At 51.0% G+C, this 14,082-nt stretch overlaps 1 protein-coding gene and 1 long non-coding RNA gene across 2 annotated transcripts in view; both read right to left on the minus strand.

The window, feature by feature from the left end:
* The window catches only part of Adck3 (aarF domain containing kinase 3), a 37,036-nt gene extending 24,851 nt beyond the window's left edge, over positions 1-12,185 (minus strand). The window contains exon 1 of the mRNA XM_005374797.2: positions 12,075-12,185. The gene's annotated coding sequence lies outside the window, so the exon portion shown is untranslated. The remainder of the gene's footprint in view (positions 1-12,074) is intronic.
* A 210-nt stretch (positions 12,186-12,395) lies between these two features.
* On the minus strand, positions 12,396-13,318 carry LOC106149864. Its single transcript, XR_001236313.1, has 3 exons — positions 13,229-13,318; positions 13,032-13,124; positions 12,396-12,525 (listed from the first exon to the last, which is right to left on the minus strand). It is a non-coding gene; the product is annotated as an uncharacterized LOC106149864 (long non-coding RNA).
* Between the last annotated feature and the right edge of the window lie 764 nt (positions 13,319-14,082).

Consider the following 14,082-nt stretch of genomic DNA (forward strand, 5'->3'; position numbering starts at 1 on the left):
GAGACCGCATGTCGGCACCAGGCGCACCCCAGTGTGCCTGTGTGCGCTGGGGGAGGGGCTGCGACCTGGAGTCCCGAGCTGGCGCCAGGCCCACTTGAGCTCTGATTACCGTCTTCCCAGATGTCCTAGACATTCGGTCTGTAGCTCAGTCCATTTCTTACCATAAATTTCAGGAGCACATAGTGGAAAGAAGATCCTTATATGTTCCTGAGTCTTGTTAGGCAAAACCTGTTTTCATTAAATCAGATGTTGCTAAAAAAACACAATCTGTAATTTGTAAGCAGATTAACACACGGATTTCAAAACCACTACAGCCAGCTCATACCCATCCCCTTTGGCAAATATGTTTACCTACCATTCAGGGCCGTACCAAACCTCCCTCAAAGTACAGAGTGAGTCAACCATTCACTCCTTTATCAACTCCCAGAGTTTTCCACAAGGGAGTCCGCACCCTCAAAGGGGCAGAGCGAAGGACAGAGAGGCGATAACCACCAGAAGAAGTATCTTCCCACAAAGAAAGACAGTTTCCTCACCTGCTTTTCAAAACGTTACAGAAACCCTACTTCTAATTCATCACAATCCCAACATGACCCATAATCCAACCATTGTGATTTTTGTGCCAAATCTCCTCCAGGAATGCCCCAAGAACCAGGTATATGGGAGAATGTTTCCAACATGACTTAATATAAATAAATTTTTAAAGCCTCAAAGCACATTTAGTATCGAAGAATCCTGTCAGGGCTATGACGTCATCTACAAGTGTTAGAGACCACACTAACAATTTCCCCCCAACCCACTGCACCTCCGGTCCCTGAACAGGTTTGGGGGCCTCAGTCAGGAGTAGCTCAGCAGTGGCACTTTCCTACCATCCTCCAAGGATGGGAAACCCAGTGCCAGCGACCACGAAATTAGAAAACTGTTAGAGGGGGCGGACGGACATTCCATTTGGTGTGCCCATTAGCTAGGCACTGTATGAAAAGAAAAAGTCACCCCGCCCTTTACTAACACTTCCTCCTGCGAGGCTAGGCTCATCCCTGCAGGCTCAAGAGTCAACGTGCCTGGCCTGGGGTGCTCAAGACACAGTGTCACGCAGACACATCTATTACGGGAAGGCACCAGGGAGACATCCAAAGCCAACTGGAGCTGACAGCCAAGGTCAGAGGCAGCACCTGCCCAAGAAGAAAGGACTGTCCTCAGAGTCTGGACCCGGCTCTAGCTCTGCCACCACCAGCTGTGTGACTTGGCCTCTTTCGTCCCTCCTCAGGAAGGCTCTGGTGAGTTACCACACCCCTCTTCTAGTCTTAACATGCTAAACTGCTATCAAGAAAGTAAATAAAAATCTTCCCTAGAGAAAGAAAGAACTGGAATAAACGCAGCTTCCCACTCCCCAGAGATTGAGAAAGAAGACTGAGATTGAGAAAGAGATTGAGAGAGAAGCACCAGGTGCTGTCCCAGGACCTCTTCCTGCTGACCTTCACTCTCTGACCTTCCTGAAGAGCTGTCAGAGAGGCCCTCTCAGTCACGCTGAAAGGAGGCTCCCTCTGGAAGTTATCTGGGGCATGAAGACCTTCAAATCTAGTCACCAGAAATTAAAACCACCCCAAGGGATGGCCACCTGGCCAGATATAGTAACTTGTGTCAGCAAGAAAGTGACCTATGTTCTTTTTCAAAATAAATAAAACAGGCAATTCTAACAGGCAGAAAGCATCAGTCATCCAGCCACACAGGGAAGGGACTTTTATCCCAGCAGGGAGGTTTCCCACATACCTTCCTAGTGGTCCCTTCACAGTCAGCACATACCATCTGCACGCCTCTCCTCTCACCTGGAAGGCGTGTTAATCAGAATTTACCAAGCCATGGCCGGCACAGTGGCACAGTGGCGGCACACTTGCCTGGCATGCATGAGGTCCATAACTTGATCCTCACAACACACACAAATTTACTAAGCAAATTCAATCCCCCATAACTACAGAGCATCACCAACCAGCTCCCTTCAGAGCAAAGCAGTGGTATCTGCACCTCTAAAGACTAGCCACCCCCCATCCCTTCCTAGCCTCACTGCCACAAGGCCTTGTGATGGCTGCTATGAGAACCCAACAGCAAGCCGTCCTAGTAGATGGATAAGCCAAGGTTGAGTCCACTCTGAGACACCTTCTCTGGAGCAGGCTGCACAGACCTCAAGCTTAGCATACCTAAATCAGACCTTGCACCCCCTTCCACCGTCCCAGGGCTCCCCACCCATAGGGGTATGGCACTACCCACAGCTTCCCTACCCTCCTCACTAATCCCACCTGCTACCCACAGCCTTCCCCCTCTACCCATACCCACACTGCTGGCCAGATTAACTTCTTCAAAAGGAAAATCCTGGCAAGCCACTCCCCTCAGGTTTTGTGGCTTCTCTGAGGCTCCTAAAGGACTGAAAGAACCTTCCAGATCTCCTGCCTTACCAGCCTCAGGCTCACCACATTCCCTCCACTGATTATCCCAGCCATGCCAAACCATTCCTGGAACCCAAGGGGCGTCCTCTGTAGGCCTATGTTCTCTGTCGCTCTTCCATCCCTCCTGGGGCTCAGCTCCACTGCCAGCTCTGCTGAGAAGCCTTCCACAACCCTGGCATCTCATGTCATTTGCAGGACTGACTCACAACTGCTTGGGGATTTGACTCTATGTATGGAAAACTAAGAACCCGGAGGAACAGTTTGGAGACTGGGATCCTGGAGCTTTCACCTGCATCAGAATCACTTAGAGGGTTTGTTAAGCCGCAGACTGGGAAGCCATACCTCAGAGCTTCTGTTTCAGCAGGTTTGGGATGGGGCTGGGAATCTGCATTTCTAGCGATTTTTCAGGTACTAATGATGCTGCTGATCCCAGGAACTTACTGTGGGAAGCAGGCAGGAAGTCTCCACCTACTACCTTCCTTCCCCAAATCGGGCCTTGCCCTGACACTTCAGTTGCTGTCCTTTTCCCCACTTTCCCTCTCCTGAAAAGAGACCCAGAAATGAATGAACTTAAAGACAGTGACCCACACAGCCAGGCCAACAAAGGCTCCCAAGACTGTCACATCAAGCAGTCTTTAGGCAGCAATTTTTGTTTGTTTTTTTGTTTCTTTGTTTTTCGAGACAGGGTCTTACTATGTAGTCTAGACTGGCCTTGAACTCACTTATGTAGCCTGGGCTGGCCTCAAACTGACACAAATCCTCCTGCCTCAGCTACAAGTGTTGAGATTACAGGCATGCACCATCATACCTGGCTTCAACCAGCATATTTAATGATCTGTGGGAGACACCATGAAAGACTAGGGAGTGGCCTCTGTCCCTTCCCAGCTAAGAACTGTCTTTGAACTTGGGACACTCAATCTCTACCTTCTGTGGGCAAGGAAAAAATTCTGTTACATCTCTGAGAATTTTCCTTTTTCATTTACTGAATAAAAGGAAACATCAGTTGAATGTTACCTCCAAGGACCCAAAAGAATAAATGCTTTGGGGAAAAGACAAACTTCTGAACCAAAGTCCATGGATTTCTGATGACTTGTCCTTTTGCCCAGGCCTTTAAATCACAAACAGAGACTATCACTCAAATACCACAGACAACTCCAGGCTTCTACCTAATGCGGTCCAGCTTCAGGGCCTCTATCAACAGGCTCAGAAATACCCTAACATGCTATTAACCTTCAAAGGCAACTGACACTAGAGAAAGAACCCAGGCGAAGAGAACAGGAGAAAAATGGTCTCTCCTTCCCGTCAGTCACCCCAACCAGGCCAGGAGAGTCCAGCTTCACAATGGAGCCAGGTCTCTGGTAGTCACTCCCAGGTCTCTCAGGCCCCAAACCAGGAAGTCCATGCTTCCCTTCTCCTCCCCAGTCCATCCTATCTGAGAACCCATGAATACTGCCCAAACTCTAGTGTGATAATTCAGCTACAAAAATGTAAATCACCACACCAAGAGACCTTAGGTAAACAGTGGTACATCCACTGGATGGAATGCTGAGCCATTTAAATGACACCGGGAAACATTTATTGACAAAGAGAAAAGGATATTTCATGTTGTCTTATTTTTAAAAAAGCAACCTGCAAAATGAAAGCACACTGTTTTCTCTGAATGGTAGGATGATATGTTATTTTGAAATTCTTCATTTCCTTTGTTTACTACAGATAACATGCTTGAATTTTATAACATTAAACTGTATAAAAATCTTAAATGGAGTGGCACACACATGTAATCCAAGCATTTGGGAGGCCAAGGCAGGAGGACTACTGCAAGTTGGAGGCCACCCGGGGATGAGCTGAAGACCAGCCTAAACTACATATTGAGACACTGCTTCAAAAAGCCAAACTAACAATAATAATAATAATCATAATCTTAAATATGGTATCTTTTATTAAAATTGTAAAAAAAAAAAAAAAAGCAAACTCACAAATTGCAATTTTAAAAGATTATCCCAGATTACTCTGGTTCTTGTTCAGGGTGGAATGGGCAAAGGATTAGGTGACAGATCAGAATGCTATAAATAAGGCCTCTGTGTGCCCTTGGTTAGTCACTGTCCTTCACCAGGAGACAACTGCCCATAACAGGCTGCCAGGCAGATGAAACATGGTCATCTAACTTTGGGAATGAGGCTCAACTGCCCTTCTCAGAAAAGTGGTGAGAAAAATCACTTGGCACAGCCCTTCCCTAAAATTGGCCCGTGCATTAAAAGATACAAGTAATTAACAAGTGCTTACACCACCACTCCTCAAAAAAGCCAGGGTCCTAGTTTAGAATTAGGTACTGTAATGAGTGCAGCTGAACCAGAAATCAAGTCATGTAATATGAGTAATGTCCTTTAGGGAAGGGGGTGGGCACATCAGGATCCCGGGGCCAAATCTGGGCCTACTGCCTACTCTTGTAATAGTTTTGTCAGGGCACAGTAATGCACACTCACTTCTGTATTGCCTACAACTTATAAATTCACATATGTGTCTGTGACTGCTGATGGGCCTTGTTTTGCTTTGTTTTGCATTGAGCTACAGCAGCAGAGTTAAGTACTTGAAAGAGACCTATGACCAGAAAGCCCAAAATATTTATAATCTGGCCCTCTAGAGACAACGTTTGCCCATGATAACTCCCAGGCAATAGAGTATATCATAACCACAACTGCCTCAGGAAACCAGTTAGGGTCACTAAAGTTGTACGAGTGCAGCCCAATAAGGCTTGTACTGGGGCACAGACCCCACTTAAACTCTGCTCCCAACTAAGAAATGAGCTTCCTCCCGTAAACACAGAGCTGCCCATCACCCAGACCAGCCGCCCCTTCCAGGGTAGAAAACACCCTTTCTTGACCACCTTCTACTGGACTGTCCAGGGCAAGGTGGGTCCTACACGCTGCCTCTGCAGGGCTCAGCCCTGGGGAGTGGGAGAGGTCTCAGATGCCAACTTCCCCAACGTCTCTCCTTCTTCCTCCTGCCATTTCCAAGGGCTCCCAGCCATAACTGCTACTGCCTGCATTCCCTTTCCTCCCCTGAAAGGGAAAAGACTCATTCAGTCCAGAGCTCGAGCTCATATAAACCTATCCTACTACTCACCTTCATTTCTACCGCTCCTTCATTTCGGTACTTTCATGGAATTCCTAACAAAAGCCCCCTTGCTAGGTAAGCACTGGACGTGGACACATGCATGAAATATGGACATCTCACTGGATGAGACCTACCAGCAGACAGACGGGCACACAGGGATATGCCCTGCTGCCTCCACTTTAGCCCTGCCCAGAGCCCCTCTCAACTACAGGGCAGTAAGTCTGAGCTCCAGGCTGTTCACTGTGTAGCCTGCACAAACGTGCAATCAGCTGTCCTGATGGGCCTATGGAGTGGCGCCTTGTCAGGAAAAGAGGTTTCTAGGCCTTGAGTTGTCTTCCAGGCTAAGGACGTCATGTTCCCTCAAAGCTGCTTCCAGACTACTGGGATTTTTCTTGGTTGTTTAAGCATTCTGCACTCATGTGCTAACACACACAAGAGCTTGAGAGACAAGCACTCAGACACTCTTCCCCCAGTAAATATAACCAGTCCCCCCGATGTTTTCATGAAAAGTGGAACCAGCACAACATGATGGTGCTAACTACTGTGTAGCTGTGCAGAAACCTGTACGAGCCTGGGCTCCAACACAGGCAGACATCAGGGGCCTCTCCTCCCTCTGCTGGGCAAATGTAATACTGATCACAGCCAAGGCTTTTAAATTTCATCCAGCCAAGCAGGATTCCTGATGGAAATTTCCCTTTCTGACTAAAATCTCACTAAAGTTTTCTGTGGAATCATTTAAAAGCATTTTATTCAGGAGGTGATGTTAGTAACAAGGTTAAAGACCTCTTGGTTGGTGACCTGGGTTTTGAATTCTGACTCTGCTGCTGACTTGCAACTGTGACCTAAATCAAATCATGCAAGCTTCTCTTTGAGCCTCAGTTTCATCTGTTCTTGAGGAGTGGATTAGATCTTTCACATAATAGCACGTAGGGATCAAAGTAGGGACTAAAAAGCCATTCGCTGATACAATTAATATTACTGCAATCCTGCAACACCCAGGAGTGAGGTGCAGACATGATGAGATCAAAGGGGACACAAATGAGATCAGCCTGGTAATCACTTTATAGCCCAGCTCTCCCTGCTGGGCAGTAGACCCCATCTGCATCAGGGAGGTGGCCAGGGCTGGGGAGGACAGCGTCTCCCTCTCTTGGGGACAGTGAGGTTTATTCAGGACTGTGGTGTGAAGCACTCCTCAGCAGAGGGAAGTGGTCCAGTACGCTGGCCACCTGTTTGGAGCACCTTAAAAACAGGCAGGACATATGTGCCCATCAGAACTCCTCACAACCAAGGTGCCAAGCACAGGGAAAGCTCTTTCTGTCCCCCACCCTGAGCCTCTCAGCACGCACAGCAACAGACACAGCATCGACAGCAACCACTGCTTAAAAAGCCATTTTCTACGAGCCAAGCTGAGTTGAGTCTCCAGGCCAGCTTAATGAGCGAGCTACTTCACCCCCATCTCTCCTTCTTGTTCTCCCACAAGCTGGCAAAGAGAGGAAAGGGGAGGGGAGGAAAAGCCATCAGGTAGCCATACTTCCGTAGGGCAGCCTGGCCTAGCCCATTACCCATTACCCACAAGCTCCGGGCATGCGCATACAGGAAACAGTGGACCTGGCTGCAGCACAGTGCCCACACTTTGCTGAGCCAAACGCTGGCTGTAAACACCTTAGGGCGCCAGAACCATCAAGGTTTTTTCAATCTCAGAAAGATCTGAAATGTTTGTTTAAGCGCCTGTCAAACAGTAACTAGAAGTAGCTTACCAGGCAATCTATTCTTACCTTCACCTTCCTCAGCCAAGATCAAAGGCAAAGAGAGTATGTGACAAGCAGAGAACACACACTGGAAGTGACCCCAAATCCTAGGGTGTAACATAACATTTCTTTTCACACAAAGAGTCCCCAGGACCCCTTGTCCAGTCCAGCAGACAATGGAGACACCGGTACAGGTTTTGTAGTTTCTGGACAGCACAGATGAGGGCTGACAGGGAAAACCAACAGCGAGGCCCAGGTTCCAGGTGCAGCTTGGTCACCAACAACGTGTGACCTCGGGCGCACCAGCTCTCCCCTCCAGGCCTAGGGGCCAGGCCCTCATGTGTAAGATGAGGCAGTAAACCTGGATGACTGCTTGTTGCCAGAGATTAGGACTGCGGCATTTGCACCTAGCGTACAGAAGATGACAAGCAGACACAGAGAGCTATTTCTGAAAACTGAGAAGCAGTGGAGTCTAGAAGGAACCACGTTGAAAGGAAATTAGGTACAGACCCTTGTAGACACGAAAGGAGAAAGGGAAACCCTGACACGGTGGCATGCACCTGTAATCCAGCACTCTTGGAGGCTGCCGCAGGAGGATCACAAGTTCTAACCCACCCCTGAGCAACTTAGTGAGAACATGTCACACAGTAAAACATGGAAAAAAAAAAAAAGGCTGGGGATGTAGCTCGGTGCAAAGGCCCTGGGCTCAATCCCCAGTACCACAAAAAAAGGAAGGAAGGATGGTAGGTAGCAGGAGGTGGGGAGCAGAATCCCAACACTGTCTTCACAAAAGTAGAAAGATGGAAATCCTTGGGCCCCACTCAAGAACCATGCCTCTGGGAACATCCAGTGGGTGATACAGAGGGAGGAGTGGGGAACCTTGTCCTTGCCACAGTGTTACACACACACACACACACACACACACACACTTACACACACACACACACAAGAGAGGCTCTTACAGGGAACAAGCAACTCCTCCAAGGATGGCTGCAGCACGACCCAGAGGGCACTAAAGACAGAACCTCCCGCTCCCTCGGCAGCCCTCTTTGTTTCCCCCCAAAACAGAAGCAATCAGATGTAAGCACAAATTCCCAGCCCCATGTCTCAGACCCTCCCTCAGCCTCACCTCCCACCCTAACTCTGCCCCAAGAGGAACTTGCCTCTCCTATTTTTTCTTCTGCTTTCATCTCTCTATCACAAAGGCCTTTCCCCTCAAACCTACAAGCCCAGTCCCAGCTCTCCTGCCCCAAACACAGCCTCCTTTTGACTTTGCCTCTCCTTCAAGGTCACTGACTCCTAAAGATGGTGCACTTGTCTCTCCCGTTCCCCCAGTCGCCCTCTGTCACATCTGATAGCTCAAGCCAGTGGGTGTCCTCAGCCTGACTCCACCACCACCCTGCACAGGGTTTCCTGCCAGCCCCACCCTCCCAGAACTCTCCCTCCTCTCCGGCCTCCTGTCCACAGCTTGCTTCACCAGCCCGTTCCTGCACCTGCTCCACAGCGTGCCAACCCAGGCACACCAAGGACCCTCCAGCCTCTCTGCTATGTGCGCTGTCTGCTGCCGTAGCCACTGCCTTCCTATTTGCAGGCTACATAGGCCCTCTCATCCACTTAAACAATTTCAGGAACCAAGTGACACACATCTGTATCACAAGGCCCCACAGAAGTCCCGCAGGCAACCACATGGGCACGTAAGGAACCCTGGGCGGTGATGGAGCTGTTCTACACCTTGACTGTAGTGGTTACATGACTATATGCGTCTGTCCAACTGTGCAGAACTGCACACTAAAAAGGGTGAATTTACATGGAAATTACATCTTAATTTTAAAAAGAACAGAAAAAATACTAATGTCTCATGTCTAATACTCATGCCTAATACAAACATCACCATCTTCTCCCAAATCAGCTCCTCCTTCCCCTGTACTCTCTATTTTCATTAATGCACCATCACCCAGCTCTTTCCTCCAACTAGAAACCTCACCCGTCTCCCTGCACACACAGGAGTCTGTGCCTCAAGTCAGACTCCGCATCTGTCCCCCCGCACCTGGGACCCAGGCCACCCGCACTTCTCACAAGCTGCCTCCTCGCCCCACCCTCCCCACATGTGCAGTTCCAGAAGGAACAGGACCCCCGAGCTCTACCATCCCCCTGCTTTCCTTCCCACTGAGTCTCCCCAGTTCTTGACCGTTGTCTAACAGGAATGCTAGAACTATTTCCAGTTGTCAACTCAAGAAAATGCTCTATCTAAATATTGCTGTCTAATTTTGTGCACAGCTCTTGTTTCAACTGACAAAGATAATGACTCAGTGTCCATGGCTCTTGATGGAAAATTATCCTGCCAAGTTTTGAGCTTCCCAATAACAGACTTCTCCAAACTTCTCTTTGAGAAAGGAGAAGTAACCTCCCTTCCTGGTCCTTTTCTATTAGAAACAAAGGGCACCCCAAAGACCCCCTAGTTGACCAAGGAGTGTCACAGGAAAATTCTGATATATCCTCAAAGGACTGACTAAAAATTAATTAGAGATAGAAATTCACAGTAGGGGCTTGGGATCTTTTTCCATGTACAGTAAGCATAGTTTTCCAGCTTTTCTGCCTGCCCATCAGTTTGGGACCTAAAAGTCAGGGCATAAATTCTGTGTTACACTGAAGGCACAGAAGCATCTTTCTGTGCACAAAAAGCAATAGTTTGCTGTCTTTGACACTGAAGCTTCAAGTAACTGTTTAAAAAAATGCCATGGGGCTGGGGATTTAGCTCAGCGGCAAAAGCGTCTGCCTGGCAAGTGCAAGGTCGTGAGTTCGGTTCCCGGTACCGGAGAAAAACCAAAACCAAAAAAACAAAACAACAACAACAAAAAAAAAAATGCCATAAATGTATGTGTGCTCATGTTGCACTATTATACTCCTGGCAGGATAGACAGATATATACATCCAAAGTACACTTGAAATGCAGCCATTCACTTCCTACAGACACAGGTCTAGCCTCTCCTACATCACAAGACAGAAATGTCTGAGCAAAAAGAGAGGATGAGCAAAGCACCGCCTTGGAGTAGTCATTTGTGGATACGTCACTTGGCTTCTAGGGCATTCAGGGTGCTCATATTTGTGACTATTAATAAGTGGGTCCATCAAGTTGTTTCATGTGCATACCCCCACACTCCTGCAATATCCCCAGGGATGGAAACTACCAGTCTCCCATTCCTCAGCACTCCTGGACCAGCCTATCACTGCCCTGCACCCAACAGGCACAAAAAATACCAATGGGTCTCTACCTCTAACTCTCTGGCGACAGGTTTCACCTCTGCCACCCAGTTCACAGGTGGGGTCTTCTTTAAAACCCTTTCGACTTGGCTTCTATCAGTGTGCATAACACACTAGGCTCTCCTCAAGCCTCTCAGCTACTCATAGGCAGGTCTCAGAGCGGTCCCTGGCAACATGGGATGACCCTTTTTAAAGTCTAACTTGGGGTTCTAAACCAAGAGCAATTTTGCCCTCAAAGGAACATACAGTAAATGCCTAGAGGCAATTTTGATGGTCATAACTGGTGGGACAGAGGGGCTACCTGTCAAGTGAAGGACTCTGCTACACATCCTATAATGCACAGGACAGGCCCCCCGCAACAAAGAATTGTGGACCCCAAATGTCAATAGTCTGGAGGTTTTGAAACACTATCTTAGGCACGCATTGGCGCTGAGGGAGGTGCCCAGACTGCCTAGTTAACTTTTCTTTTGAGTCATCTATGATCAGGCCAAAAACTGTAGAAACACTGCTTGCACTGCTTGCCAGGCTGAACATAACACCCCAAACTGGTGCCCGCATCTTAAGAACGCTGCTTCTGTGACCCACCAGCCTCCATCCCCTCTTCTCAGGAGAGGGGCCTTCCTCCACAACAGTCTCGCACAGCCGTCCCACCAAGATCACCCATCCACCCACAGCGTGACAACAGGTGGGCTGGCATCTACACGTGTTCAAATCCTTCGGCATGGTGGTAAGCCCGGCACGTCCAGCTTCTGAGTCTTGTCCTGCAGACCTAGGGCCCGAATGAATGCGGACCGATTTTCCAACGGGCCGCGAGCCCAACCCAAGCTGGAAGGCTGCACACAAGCCTCTCGCCCTCGGGGAAGGAGACATCTCAGCCACAGGGAGGGTCCCGCCGCACTCCCGTCCCGCAGCACTCCCACCCGCACAGGGGTCGCGCTCCCCCGGGCTCGGCACAGACCGCGGTGCACAGGGTGAGGGCAAGCCAGCGAGAGGCTCCGGGTCAGGGGGTTTGGCCCACACCGCTCACAGGACCGCCAGGGTCTGAAATAGGAAGCAGTGCCACGGAGAGGGAAAGGGAAAGGGAAGGAAGGTCCGAGAAGGGTCCCTTTCCCAAGGTCACCCTTCCACCTGCGAAACCCAACAGGCCAAAGTTTTGCCACAGACCCGCAGCCCAGGGCAGCCGGGCCGGCCACACCCTGCGGGGCGCTCTGGAACCCTAACCCGCCATCCCGAGAACGCGGGGCAGGAGCGCTGCACTGGCGACCACGTGGTCCGGGCAGCGGCCGGGGGGCACCGGGGCTGCGGGCGCTTCCCGAGCCCGCGGCAGGCGGTGGGTCCCCCTCAGGGCCCGCGGGAGCAGAAACTGGCGGCCCCAAGCCGCGCTGTCACTGGAGTCGGCAAGAAAGACCCTGCCGGCGGTGGGGCGAACCACGGCAGCGGCCGGGCGACGCACGCGCACGCGCTCGCGCCGGGCCGGCGGGGCACAGGCGGGAGCAGGCGGGGGCAGGCTTACCCGGCCGCAGGAAGCGGGAGTCCTCGGTCACCTTCGCGCGCCCTCCGCGCGCTGCCACACAGCTGGCGCCCTGCACGCGCTCGGCTGTGTTTACCAACTCGCCCGGGACGGGGGAGGCCCCGCGCCCGCTGTCCCCGCCCCTCTACCCCTCCCATTGGCCACCAAGCCGTCGCCCGCCCAACGCCGCGCGACGCAGGGGAGCGTGCTCGGCCCGTGCGCTCAGCCTTCAGCCAATCAGATTCCACGGCGGAGAGAGAGGAGCCAATGGAAGGCCGCTGTAGCGAGAGAAGACCCTGACGTTTTCCCTTTTCTCACCTGCCCGCTGCCCTTTTCCAGGGTTAGGGAAGCGGTGTTCTTGGCCCGCGTTCGAGCGCCTTTAGGCGTGACAGCAGTGATCGGCCACGTGCGCGCCTTCTCTCCACTGCGGTTCTCCCGGCCTCCGAAAGGGCCTCTGGTGGAAGGAGCACACGATACCGCTGGGGGCCGGGGTGGGGTGCACCGAGGGCTTTGACAGGCGAGGCCTGCTTGTAGTTCTGCGCAATATGAACAGGGCTCCTTCCTTTTTCTTTCCCGTATTTTTGCACAAAAAGCACTCGGAGAGGGCGAAAGCGTGGCGCCGCGGAGACAGATCGCATTTACACCTCCGGCTCACCGGACCCTCCCACTTTATCTTTCCCCCTCCCGGAGCCTGGTGTGTTTGCTCCGTGTGTTTGTGTGGATGCCACCCTGAAGGCGGCCTCCCGTGTCCGCGCCGCCAGGCGGGGACAGAGCTCGGGCCTAGGGCGCTGGTGCAGCGTCGTCCCGCCAGAGGTGACAGCCGGCAGAGGGAACGGACCTGAACCAGAGCGAATACAGTAGGCGCAGGCCCAGCCCGTGCTTGGCTCCCTCTTGCCACACAGGAGGAAGGATCCACCTGCAGGCCTCCCAAGGGTGTCCACTGCCTGCTCGTGTGCTAACCTTCTTTACTGCCTGCAGCCGGCTCAGCCTCGTCCGGCAATCTCCGCTCTATGACTCCTAGCAACCGATCTGGAGTTCTGTCCAGCAGTAATTCTGTTGGAAAACAGAAGCATAGGAACACTTCAGTGACTTTGGTTTTGTTTGTTTTGTTTTGCAGTACTAGAGATTTAACCCAGGGCCTTCGTACTGAGCAATACCTCTCTTTTATTTTGAGCCAGGGTCTCACTACGTGGCTCAGTTGGGTAGGTCCGGCTCCAACCTGCCATCCTCCCGCCTCAGTCGCCCAGAGTGCTGGGATTACAAGCATGTACCGCCACACCCAGCTTGTGAGTTTTTTCATAAAAACATTCCAACCGAAGGGATGGCTACTTACCCTAGGACTTTTTCCTCTTGTTTATTAACATTTAACTGTTTTGAAAGTCATTTTAATCTTTATACTTGGAAAAATATAAAGGTGGTGGGAGTAGTAGTTTATTAACATGAAGTCAGAAGTGAACCTACGCTCATACTTTCACACTGGCCACTTGAAGCTTGGCTTCCCAGAGGTCTTAGGTGAACTTGTCCATCTGTGATCAGGGAAGAATAACTCGGAGCTTGTGTGCTTTGGGGTGAACACAGCCCTACCCGAGTCAGGCTCCCTCCTGAGGTAGAGACCCTGCTTCCAAGGCGACAGAGATAGCGCTTTGCTGGCTTCTCAGGCTGGGTACCTGGGTCGTGGTGGGTGCTCCACTCTGAACGTTCACACACCCTCCGCACAGTCCAGATTCTGCCTCCCCACTCTTCAGTCTACATAGAAAATAAATTTTAAAGGAGAATTAAAAGGTCACTTTGACTGACATTTCAAGTAATTACCCCAAACACTGCCAAGCCACGCCAGATGCTCCCGAGCCAGGCCGGCCAGACCTCCAGGAGTGCCTGTAGCTGTCCCTTATCCTGCCTGCAGCGTTCCAACCCTCCCAGCCCAGGAGCCGCCCAGGCGCACCCCTTGCTGAATCTGACTGCTGAAGGATCAGGGTGTGATTTCCGACAGCTCCTGCTTCTGTTGCCCGAC

Source organism: Chinchilla lanigera, unplaced genomic scaffold, assembly GCF_000276665.1.
Source record: "Chinchilla lanigera isolate Chin_1 unplaced genomic scaffold, ChiLan1.0 scaffold00005, whole genome shotgun sequence".
Taxonomy (NCBI): domain Eukaryota; kingdom Metazoa; phylum Chordata; class Mammalia; order Rodentia; family Chinchillidae; genus Chinchilla; species Chinchilla lanigera.